Source organism: Corvus hawaiiensis, chromosome 11, assembly GCF_020740725.1.
Source record: "Corvus hawaiiensis isolate bCorHaw1 chromosome 11, bCorHaw1.pri.cur, whole genome shotgun sequence".
In the NCBI taxonomy this organism is placed as follows: Eukaryota; Metazoa; Chordata; class Aves; order Passeriformes; family Corvidae; genus Corvus; species Corvus hawaiiensis.
In genome coordinates this window covers 16,278,128-16,291,182 of record NC_063223.1, presented here as the reverse complement: position 1 = coordinate 16,291,182, position 13,055 = coordinate 16,278,128, and the positions used below count along the sequence as shown (strand labels likewise).

Genomic DNA, 13,055 nt, shown 5'->3' with positions numbered 1-13,055 from the left:
AAACAAACAAACAGAAAATGTTATGGAGCAGCTAGTGGAGGAAAAAGGACAACTACAAGTGAACTTATATTTAGAATTATGAGTTTGAGCCAAAGCCCTCTGAGGACCATGAGAGTCTTTCCACCCACTTCAGAACGATGTGGAGCACACCTTGCCCTACCTACCCCACTACTTAGCACAGATTTGGGTAAGAGCTGTGTTAACAGCCCAGGGAAACATTCTTGAAGGTTAAACCCACCTTATTTTCAAAGGGAAACTTTGACAAATTTTGCCAGACTCTAGACCTTAATTAAAACACTGGAACATTTCAAAATGACATCTCTGTTAATGTATTTTTCTTCCATATTCCTTCTCGGGTGGATCAAGTAAACTAAAGTAAAAAAGAGCATCTCTGCTGGAAGTTTTTCTTTCATTCAGATGCCTACCCACACCCCAGTCACAGAGAGGAAAAAGGATTTGACCTCCTCAATATCTTATGCAGAACTAAAGTTATTTATACAAGTTGCCCTGTTATTACAGGAACACATCTGCTGTCTTTAAAAATATATTATTGCCAGTCATACTGTTCCTGTGATGATCTTGTGTATCAGAACTATATTTAGAAGCACCTTCTGCTCCAAATAAATGCAAAATGAGTCTGTAATTACAGTTTAAATCTAACTTAGTGAGAAATTGGTTACTGTGATCCACTAAAATGATTTCAGGTCTACTCATGCTCCCCTTTTGACAGGACCAGCCACACATATTCTGCACCACTTGTGAGGTGCAGGTGGTGCCCCTTTGGTGTCATTGGGTACTTTGGGTCAAGAAAACTGGAATTTCCTGTTTTCATGAAAATCACATTTTTTAAAAAAATAAAAACGTTTGAGGGTTGTTGTGTTCCAAAGCAATGACTGTTTTCCAATGTTTCTGAGGAAATGGATGTTGTGGAAGAGTACTGGCTCGAAAGCAATGCCCCATGGTGCTGCCAAAGCACAACGTGCACATGAGGGTCCAGAGAGCATTGAGGGAGCTGTCCCAGATCATACTGGCTGTGCTTCTTTCTGCCATAACCAGATTTCCTTTCCAAAGTCCTAAGCCTCTGTGTGTGGGGTTTGTGTGCCCAGAATGCAGGTCTGATGGGCTGCCTGGGGAACCCTGGGCAGTTTCACCCTTCAGCTTTTTCCTACTTCAGCACGGGATGCTGTTCCCTGTGTTCTTCAACTTTGTTGTGAAACATGTACTTGAATCTTGCACATAGCAATGTATGTAAATGTAGGTTTTTATACATTAAAAAAAATACAGGCTTGTATATAGACATGTATTTAATTATATTTATATTTAGAACTATTTTCCAACATTGAGCTAAATTTTCAAGCATTTCTCTCTGTTTAGATTCCCTTTATCACATGTGGAGATTCACTATTTTCTTGAATCAGGAAACCAAAATAAAAATCAAGAATAAATTCTTTTCTCATCTCACTTTATAGCATCATCTGATAAAATGGAAATTTCTGCTCTAGATAAACTGTACAAAAGCGGAGCCCTTTGCCAGAACCCCTAGAGTGCCTGTAAAATACTTAACAGGTGGCTTGTTTGACAAAACGTTATCACCCCTAATTGTCAAATCCATTCCAAACAAAGGTGGGAGAAGATGGGTAAGTAATAGTTTCTGTCAGCAGTCAGGACTTTGGGAACTTCATTGTGAACCATCAGAACTAATTTTGAACTTTTTTTATCAGTCACTGTTTCATGGATTTCATTATTTGCATGAGCTGCTTTTTTTCCAACATTTTAAACATAATGTTTGACTCGTGGTGAACCTGGATGTGAGAGGACAGTGCTTGGGAAGAGAACGGTTGAGCTGATCCCATGAGGTGTGTGCAGGCTTGGACCAGCCCAGGCTGGACAGGGGCAGGGCTGGGCAGCAGTGACATTCCTGACAGAAAGGTCCAGACAAAACAGCCCAGGTACAACAAGGGTTCTTGCAGTTTCTGGAGTAACATCTGCTGGGAATGATGTTTCTTCACCCTCTCACACTGCCCACAAGGGTAGCATCTTCTGCTCTCTTTGTCTCAACTCCTTTACACGTTGTTTGGAATTCCTTTGAGACTTGCTCCCCACACTCTTTTCTTTCTTCAGTACACTGCTGCTTAGAAGTATTGTCTTCCTTTCTCTAAGGTTATTGCACTTTTAACTGGAATTAATGGCATTTGGGTCAGACAGCCAAGAGAAAACTGGAACCTTCCAGTTTAGGGACCAACTTTGTTGGTGTTGTAGAACAACCAGCCATGGGGATTGTTGAAATAAAGGGAGGCCACACACTCATCTCTGCCTGGATATTTTAAAGGCTTTATTTTCAAACGACTCTGGTTTTGGAGAAAAGAAAAAACCACAGGATACACTTATGAGGGAAATAATTTCTAAAGCTGTGCCAGATCCCCAGCTCTTTCCTCTGACCCAGCACTGAGAAGCAATCTTTAGGCTGCCTGCAGAGGACATCTGGTGATCCTGTGGTGTAGGGGAGTCATCGTGCTGCTTTAGCCACTTCAGGACATCTGCTCTTTTGAGCTTTTGGAGAGTGATGGGACACAGCCAGAATTTGCAGTATTTCGAAATAGATCTGTCAGCAGAATTGTCCCGGGAGAATTTTATTCCTGTGGTGTAATTTCAGGTTGGTCCTCTCTTTGCTGTTTTCAAATCAGCCAGAAACAACCCAGTTATCTCCAGCTGAGAACTCAGAGAGGAGTTTTCAAGCATCTTTTACCACCTCTGTGGACTCTGTCCAAAAAGTAAGTTTTCAGGCAGGACAGATCTCTTCTGAACACTGAATATAATTTTTTTCCGAGAAATGTCTTAGCCAGTAATAAGGACAAGAATTGTGTAGCTTTAGAGCCAGCAGAAATCCAGAGCTAGAGATCATACTGAGCCATTGAGAGGACAAGGCAGTTGGTACAGCTCTGAACTCCCCTGGCCATGAACTCCATGTGAGAAGATTGCAAGTGCCTGATGTGCTCCAACCATCAGCACTGCCCCCCAGACCCTTGTGCCACCTTCTGCTCCACTATTCCTGGATTCAAAGCACCGAGGACTTGGTTGCATGGAGTTGTGTTTTATGTACTACAAAGCATGTACATAGATTTGGTCTTACTCTTCCTACTTGAACAAAAAAGCAGAGTAAATCATTAACAAATCCATTGTAATGGAATGAGAAAGAGGTAAATCTGCCTGAAAAGTGGGTGGATCATGAATTAGTTGCCTTCTCCCATTCTCTGCTGCCCTCTCTTTTGGTAAATATGGCCCAACCTTTATCAAGAAAATAAGATAATAAAAAGATAACATAAGATAAACTTGTTTGGTATGATTTCTAGTGGGATGATATAGAATTTTCCATCCTCTCCCATGCTATATATAGCAGATGCAGAGTTAGACAATTTATTTTGTCACATTTCTAACAAATTATTCCATTTCGTAAGTCTCATAAATGCTGAAAATATAATGTGTTAATCAGGATTGATCCCCAAAAAATCTGATGGTTTTGACTTCAAGGCAAGTCAGCACTCATAGAGAAAACACTCTAACTTCTGTATGGATGACATGGACTGGGACCTATGGAATGGCATCATCTCTCTTTGCCCCAAACTGAGTTGGTATGTACCAAAAAATTTAATTTATTTTTATATTTATAATCTAGAATGAAGGGACAACAAGGGAGTCCTAGCAAAATTGTTAGGAGGATTGTGTCTGACATGTATTATATTCATTTAAGCCTGTCCTAAACAGATAAAAATTCCTTGATTTCTTTTTTTTAATGTATTTTGGTTATTATGCAAAAGAGTAGGTTAGTCCAAATAGGTATTAAGATGTTTCTTATTGTCCATTAAACTACAGTATTGAAATTAAAAGGACAACATTTTGTGTAAATGTGAATTCCTCTTCAAGCATCTTAAGCACTGAGAAGTAAACTGAACTGTGGAATAAGCCTGTGTAATTACCACTGCCTTCAGAAAAGATTTGTGTTATTTATGCAGTCACTGAATTTGGTGCAGAATCATTTAATCCAGTAGATCTGATCTCCTGAAATCTTCTTTAGATTTAAGCCTCTTCTGGAGGTCTTCTGGGGACAGACACATTTCCAGAGACATAAACTTCAGAATTTTAATCACTTTTTAAGACTGCTGGCACCAGTGATATGCATAATTCACGAGTTTCACATTGCAGACATGTTGAGGCAAATGAGCTGTTGCAAACATGGAACTGGTTACTGTGCACATACAAATCCAGAAGTAAATAATGTTCATACTTCATGCCCAGTGCAAATGCCTTTTTGCTATTGAAGTAAAGAGGCAGCATTTTATGATTTCCATGGCCACTAAGAGATACAAGGGTAATGGGTGGATTTCAGTATTTTTGTCATGATGGAGAAGGCCACACATTTTCCTTTCCACAATACATAAATATTAGAAGTGATTAGAATTTTAAATAGAAATGCATATTTTAATGACGTTTCTCCTCTGTTTTTGTTCCTCAGAATCCAATATCCATTTCCTGAATTGACTCACAAATGCAGCAGAAGTTTTTGAAGCACTTCTTGTGCAAATCTCAGCCATGAAAGAGAAGCAGTCACCTCTCAGGGTCCTGAACCACCTCAAGGAAAATGGCAACGTCAACGTTTACAGGTGAGGTGACACAAAATTTTTTATATAGGGAATTCCTACCATTATTAAAGACTCCTATGTGTTTCCAGTGCCTGTGAAGGGAGACAAGATTCTGGTTGTTATTCTTAGTCTATGGCTTGTTAGCTCATTACCATTTATCTATTAACCACTACATGGAGCGACACTCTCCATGTGTGCATCACACACCACAAAAAGCCACCCATGCTTCTGAGAGATGCTCCTGGCTTTTGTGGCAGTGCAGGGCAGCAAGTGGGACAAAAGGCTTCAAAGCAGGCCAGTTAAGAATGATCTCTAGGATAAACATGTATTAGTCAGTAACATTATTTAAATTCCAGGAAGTCTGAAGTCCATACCTCTTGCTTGTGTCCCCCAGAGCCTGACCTTTGTCTGCTGTCAGGTTTTCAGTGTACGACTGGGGGTGACTGACTTTTCCATTCATTTCCAGGCATAACTATTTTCTCGCTGTTCAGTCAAGCTTTGTGGCATTGGCATGAATTCCACCAGGTCTGAGGAAGAGAAAGATGTTGCACATTTCCAGAGAGACAACTCAAATCACCATTCACACCACACTATTTCTGCCACACTCCTCTGTCCCTGTCCAAAGTAATCAAAAAACTTCACCTTTTGCACCTTTACGTAGCCTCAGCGATACCTGCTGTATCTATTGATTCACTATTTCTGCATTTTTCTTTATTTTTGTATTTTCTATGTACTCTCTTCCTGTTGAACAAAGGAGATGGAAGAAGGAAAAAATAACTGCCTTCAGTTATTCTGCAGGGACTGAAGACGAGTAAGCTTGGAATTTTACATAGCAGTGACATGAGAAGGGTGCAGGAAGCATGAAGATTTCATTTATTGAATACGAAAATATGAATGATTGTTATAAATCATAAGTTTACTGCAGTTATCACTTGAGTGGAGCTCACTTTTGACAAGGTTCAGTGAGAGGAGCAGGGGAACAATTGTTTGCCTTTTGGGTTTTTTCCCATTCATAGGAGAAAAATATGCAAATTAGAGCCCTGTCAAACGCAGGAGATACATCTCATGCAAGGTCTTGTAATATGGCTTTGTTCCAAACTAGAACAAAACTCCAACATTTCCAAATGTTCAATGAAGAAAATTGTCAGAGAAAAACAATCTAACCTATGTTCACAGAATTATTTCACTTTGTCAAAACTGGTGCTCTGTTTTCACTTTGAATACTTCATATTTTTTATATAACGCATCTAACCTGATGCTAAATAAAATACCTCATGCAAAACTTTCAAGTCTAACAACACTGGAAAATGGCAGCATCCAGGAATGGCACTTTGAAAGAACAGTTACCAAAATCTTCACAGATGTCTACTGAGATTTTTGAGAAGTGAATTTCAGTCATTTATTGGTTTGTAATTGCTCATTCAAATGAGTAATGTTGAGCAAGTCATCCACTATGAAACACCAAGAAGCAGGGAGGCCACCTGATGTACACCCACCCCTGCCCAGTAATTCCATCTCAGTATGATCCCAGCAGTGCCTAAGGAAACCCAAGAAGATGTGAGGAAGGGTCATCACAGTGTGAGCTGTGTGCCTCTAACCAAATGCCATCAGCCACTGCTCCAAGTCCCAAACATTTTCAGATGAACAGTCCTGGCAGACAATGTTAATGAGTTTCCTTCATGATTTGAGTCAGGATGGACTGCAGGCTGGGTTTCCATAATCTTGGAAGATGCTCCTGTCAATTAGCTTTGATTTGGAACCAGCAAGACCAAGGTCAGCAGATGTGCCCAGCCCACACCAGGTGGGGTTCTACATGTCCTAGAATGGCCATTGGCTATAATGGAATATTTAAGGCTGCATTATCCTTTCTGCAATTATTTCCAGTAACTACCTAGCATGTAACCTGGGTGTGGAAATGGGAATACATGTTTTGAAACAACTGAAGCCAACCCTGGGAAAAGGGCTGTGCAGCTCTTTCTCAGCTGCCACAATGTTGATCCTGTGGGGCTTGTTTGGTTTTGTTTGTTTAGTAATCAAGCAGGGACCTTTTTAGTCCCCGTGTAATCACTGGGGCATAACTTGCTCACATGTGGTCATGACACAGCTCCCTCACAATCCCTCCCTACTGAGTACCTGAGGTGTGACCACAGCACAGCCTTGGGGGGCATTGTTCATCCCTTGTTCCACGCTGCACTTACAGCTTGATCAGTGCAGTTTAATCACTGATATATAACTGTGTCAGAGCTCAAACCACCACATTTCTCACAGTAACCTGGTGGTACAGAGTAGACCTCTGAAATGCAAAGCGTTGGGTTGGAGAGTTGTTTGACTCCTGCCATTCATTTCTTTCCTCACAGAGCATTGATGCACTGAAATTCCCATCACAAGGAGCTATCATTAACTAGTGCACATTTATTTGCTTAAGGAGTCTAATAATCACTCATCAAATTTCTGCACTTGTTTTCTGGCATTGTATTTCATCACTTGGTAGAGTATGAAACATTATCATTCTTTACACAAGTTTGTTAACGGAATATTTATTTGAAGAGGTTTCAATATAAATAAAGATTTTCTACATTTATTCCTTTACACAGATTTATTTTCATTTCAACTATTTGCTTTCCTATGAAAAATTTATGTGAAAAAATAATCCAGAAATGTAAATGGCATGAAAACAGAATTATCCATCAGATGGAAGGGGTGATCACTCCAAGCCAGGTATGTGGGTTTGGGTGGGGTATAGCAAATGGCTTCATTGGTTTATATGTTTGGGGGATTTCTCTGCAAGCCCCTCTATCCCCACTACTGTAGTTCATTTATTCTTTGGGAAAGAAAAGGAAGGCTGGTACAAATTAGGAATGGTAATATAAAAGCTTATACCCACTGCATAGAAGTTTTTCAAATTAATACAAGCACTAAATTGCCAAACTTTTTTCTGTATACTGCCAGTATTAAACATGACATGCCTGCTAGGGTTGGTATAAAGTTTTGTCAACATTTTTGGCATACAAGGTCTCAGCCTGGGGTCAATATTTTCTCGACCAAATTTTGTTGTTTCAGTTGCCTTTTTACACTCATATATTGTAACTCAAACATTTTCAAAAAAATGAAATTTGGCAGGCTATTAGTCCATAATGTGGTCTGATGCCTTTGGGTATTTTTTTTAAATGTAAATCATTGAGATATTTAAGGTCTGAGGTTTAAGAACTGTGCACACACTTTAACAACTTCTTTTAAAAATATTTAGTATGCATATTTACTACATATGTATCTTATAGAGACTAGAGATTAAACTGGAGATTACTTGCTAAAATATGCAAACTGCTGTCCATGAATAAACATCCTCATGGACTCCTATTGAAAGTTTCTTATTTAAAAAAAAAAAAATTGTTTAAAGCTACAATAAAAGCAAAGGGAAGTAAGAGGAGGGGAGGAAAAAGCAACGTTTAAATAATTTTAATGGTTTAACTTGGCCACAGAAAATAAAGAAGTTCATTTTTTTTTCTCCTGGGATCGAATCCAAAGCCCACTGAGGCCAAAAGAAGGCTTTCCACCTATTCCCATGTGTGCTGGATCTATCCTCTGCTCTGCTGCTCCCTCGCTGTGTTGTGTTGATGGACTGAAGCAGCAGCTCCCACAAGTTTCCCATTCATCTGCCTTATGCAGTACATGAGTTTGGGGTCAGCTACTTGTGGCAGAGGAACTCTGCTCTGGAGTGTCCTTCTCTGTAAATCTGAATCAGATTTCCACTTTTGCTTTAACATATTAGTGTTTCCCAGTTATTTGTTGCAGTCCTCGCACAGTAAAGTCTGGGAGAAAAGATTTCAGAATCCTGCAAAGGCCCAAATGTCCCTGTGCCCACAACAGTGCTGTGTGCCACACAGCATCCCCAGCCCGAGAGCCCTAGGTATTAACCTTATTTCAAAGTAATTTTTAGCATCAGCCTGGGAGTACATTCCATGATTTTTGTTAGTTACAAATGACAGGATTTGTGTAATCAACGAGCCCTGGTGCCATTGCATGCAATGCTCGTTAGAGTGCAATTCCTGCAGTTCCTGGACAATCTGTTCCTTATGGTAATTTCTGGGAGCTTGCAAACTCTCACTAAGACCCTGGCAACATCAACCAAACATCTCAGACACATTGTCTTTCTGAACCTGAACTTTTTTAGTGGTGGTTAAACATGTTGTCTGCTTTAGTTTCCTGTCTATCTTCATCATAAGCCAGCACCTGTTTCCAATAAATTATACACAGAGCTGTATCAGCAACACCTTGGCAGCAGCTGCCACCCTGAAAAGCAGAATGCCCTGGAGGACAATACACCTGTGAACACATACAGTGTTTATTTAGCTGAAAGGCAAAACTTTAAGTTACATAAAGCAATTATCTAAAGCCTAATGCATGCCCATTATTAACACAAAATAACCTTGTTCTTTAAAACCAATAAAAATCTATTTAAAGGCTTTTTCCAAATCCCAGGGAAACATGTACTAGCACCATGGATCTGCTATTAGCCTAGGACTTCAATGTCTGATGGTGGGAACACGTGTGGGGGAGGCTGCATGTGCAGCTAGAAAGAAATAAAGCACAGATTTGGAGTTCATTATGCACGAAGATGACAGAAGAAGCCAAATCATTTTCAGAGAGACTGTTGAACAACAGACTTTTTTTTTCTTTTTGGTTGCACATTATAAAGAAGCATTTTGTTGCTGAAGTACAGAACTACTGTGTTTAAAATAGTGTTTGATCTTTCCATCATTATGAGACAGTAGAAAAAAGTAGTTCTAAGAAAAAGGTTTTCTTATTACTGGAACAAACCTTTCATTTCCAGTTCACTACCAGCACTGGCCTTTCATGTAAGAGCAGCCTATTTTAGCAACAGTAAGTAGAGTTGGTTGTTTGCAGCAGATCACAGGATAATGAAAATGAAAAAAACTTATGATTAAAATAGAACACAAATCTGAGAAATGTTCCCAAGTTTTGCTAAAGCAAGAAGTAACACTAGGAACTCTGTGGTTCAAGTAAAGTGTAACATACATTTTCAGTTTAACATGCATACTTTAAACATTATTTGGTACATGAACCTTATAAATCATTTAAAAGGGAAGATATTTTCTACCTGGTGTTTCTAAAATTAGCATTAAATGTGAAAAGTTTATATATGTGCATGCAGCTATGTTTCTATTGTATTAAATGCCCATAAAACACTTATTTTTAAAGGCATACTTTAGAATAATTTCATTTCCTGTCTTATGCCTCCTGATGCCATTAAGTGATCAATAGGAATACTCTTAGGTGAAAATGTGTTTTAACACTTCTGTTTGGCCAGACCTGAAAGCTGTGAAAGGACTTGCTAATGGGTATTACAGCCTTCTTAAGTGTCATTTTCCTAAACCCTTACAGTGCTGAATACAAATACAGGTAGAGGTGGTGGTGCCAGCATGTAGATCTTCTCCCACCAATGATACTGCAGAATTAGATCCCAAGGGTTATGTCATATTTTATGAAATATAAAATAAATTTCCAAGAGAATAGCATTAGCTTAACCTCACAATAAATACCTTGTCTTTCAAACGTTGCTAGTAGACCTATTATGTTTCATATTTTATTATCAGACAGTTCAAAGTTTAACATATCTATATTTTTTTACAGTTGACTTTCTCAAAACTGCTCTATTTTCATCTCAGAAGAAGCATGGTATGTTTCAGAGATCTGAGCTAAAACATATGGATTAAGTCAATGATTCAATTTCCAAACCTCCAAATGACTGTTCTGATTACTCATGCAAATCTATATTTTTGCCAGGTTTCCTAAAGACTTTAATATGAGTAAAATTAATATTAATATATTTTCTTCTCCTGATGCATGTGAGAATATGGTGGAATGATGATCTCCATGCACAGATACAAACCTGTGTCTTGATTCCAATTTTCTTGGCTGTGTTTGATTCTAATTGAATATAAATGCTACGAGCACCCAGCTAAGATTCCAACCAAAAGGAAATCCAGCTATGGCTACAGAACAAAAACTATTTATTTTCCCCTGGAGTGTCTAGCTTTTATTAAATGTCAACAAATCCAAAACCAGGCTTTACTAATCTATGGTGTGCATAGGAAATAAGTCACAAGCACAAGTCACTGAAGATAATGTTTGCTTTGGTTTAGATAAACAGGTTCCAGGGAACTGAAATCTCACAAGAGCATTTAAAACCTACCCCTTATTTTCCCTTAACGTTTGTGAGATCTCCCACTGCTGCTGAAGAATGCCAAGATGGATGCAGTGTGGGGGCTGGAAGCAGACCTGCATTTGGGATTGTTTACTGCCCTCTGTGATGAGTTTATCCATTAGTTTCTTTCCTGTTGACTTTTGTGCATGCTATTAACCCAGGATGTTACATGTTCTTAAACAGAAAATGGAATTACAAGTGGAAGATGCTGCCACCTGCGAGGTCTGCCTTTGTTCTGCCCATTGGAACTGCCTTGGGAGTGAGGACTGCAAATGCAGCTTTGTGCTGGGACCTGCAGGGACCCCCCACCTTTCCACAGTGTACCCTGGCTCCTCGTGACCTCACATCTGTGTTCACACACGTTTGCCTGAGATTGGGACATTAGCGTGGAGATAAGCCCTGTAATGTAGGAGAAAATGCTACAAAATAGAGCACACAGCCACTGTGCTGCCCCTGGCATGGCTTTTCAGAGATTCAAGGGGGGTAGGAGGAGTGCAGGGCCGTGTGGGTCAGTCTAGTCCCACCCTAGGGATACCAAGTGTGCCTTGATTTGGTGAAGAGAAGGGTAAGGTTTTATAAAGCTCAGTTGCCATGTGGAGGGATGGGACAGGGAAAATCATGACCGATACATGGCATTGCAGCTGATATGGCCAAGAGAGACATTCTGAGACAAAAAAAGGGAGGGTGGAGCTGTGGAAACCTGTCACCCTCTCAACAACATCCTTGCTGCAGTGTGGCCTCTTCTTTGCATTAGCTGTCATCACTGGGTTTCTCATGGTGTGGTGCTTGAGCCAGGTATATGCAGGGCATGGCTTTGGTCTCCAGTCAGATGACATCCAAAAACAGGTAGCAAAAGACTCACACCTCTTTATAAAAAGCCAAACAGAAGTACAAATGACAAGACGGTTTGGGTGTGGTAGGCAAACAACCACCAATAGTGTTGAGTATGTACAAAATCATCCTGGAGAACCTTTTATCTCAGGCACAGTAAGGTGGCAAAAGAGCCATTGGAATGAGTTTCCTTCATTGCAATGCTTCTTTATGATTTTAATTAAGTTTCTTTCCACTCAAGAAGATACACAGAACAATAAAAGAAAGCAATATGAAAGTTCACAGTATGCAAGATTCATCTTGTATTCACAGGTTTTTTGTAACTCATTTCAAACTGATGTTTGCTTGTTTAAGAATGCACACCTGCACATTACCACATGTGGTAAATAAGTTTATTAGCCAAGGAATGTCTGAATTCTTACTGGAAAACCCATATAAATGCAATTATGTTTTCTTTCAAGATCCCACTTTCGTAAAACATGCTATCCCACTTCCATACTCCAGGGAAAAGAAGGCGGTAAATGACGTACAGACATGCAGGAAAGATGCAGGTAAAAAGATTCACAGGGCTTAAAACTGTCACATGCCTTATAATTCAGTGTGTCTTTCCATGTATAATTTAAGCAGTTGGTTTCATATTATATTCATGTCAGATCAAATGTTCCTCTCAGAGACTAGGACTTTATTAGTGTCTCATTTGTATTTGTTTTTACTTTGAATTAAAACCTAAAGGTGGTGACAGAAGAAATTCTGATGCTTGGCACAGGATTAATACTTGAGAGCCATTCAACTTTGTTAATCATCCATTTGAAGAGAATTTCCTTATGCAAAGAGTTTGCTCCACTTTGGACAAAACAATTTTTTTCATCTCTGAACTCTGAAAGAACAAAAGGGTGAAAAGAAGTGAGGGGAGGCAAAGGAGCAAAGGGACACGGAGCAAAGTGTGAAGCTTTGATCCTTTCATGGAGAGGTGGAGGCAGTTCAAAATGAAAGAATCTCTCACCATTAAAAAAAAAAAAAAAAGAAAAAGGAAGAGAAACAGAGAGAGAGCAGTATGACAAGAGACAAAAAGTGGAGCAATAAGAAAAGCCTCAAAGCAAAGGAGTGACGCCAGACTCTGATGGGGAAGCTTAGCAAGGAACAGAAGAGGAAGCACCTTGGCTTTCTAAATGCAAAGGGTTTCCAAGAGAAATAAGGGAATAACAGCAATTAAAGACGTTCAAGTAACTTCTGATTTTGCATTTCTCATTACATTTCTTACACTGTCTAAATTATCAAATAACTGTGCCATAACTGACTGAACAGGCTGGAGCTATAGATAAAAAACACATCAAAGCAATTGGGCCAGTGCAAGAGGAGCA

The 13,055-nt window shown here is 39.4% G+C and overlaps 1 long non-coding RNA gene across 1 annotated transcript; it reads left to right on the top strand.

Annotated features, from left to right (window-relative positions):
• Positions 1-2,663: 2,663 nt before the first annotated feature.
• Positions 2,664-7,178, top strand: LOC125331654. Its single transcript, XR_007206149.1, has 4 exons — positions 2,664-2,771; positions 3,491-3,629; positions 4,511-4,658; positions 5,392-7,178. It is a non-coding gene; the product is annotated as an uncharacterized LOC125331654 (long non-coding RNA).
• Positions 7,179-13,055: the final 5,877 nt, after the last annotated feature.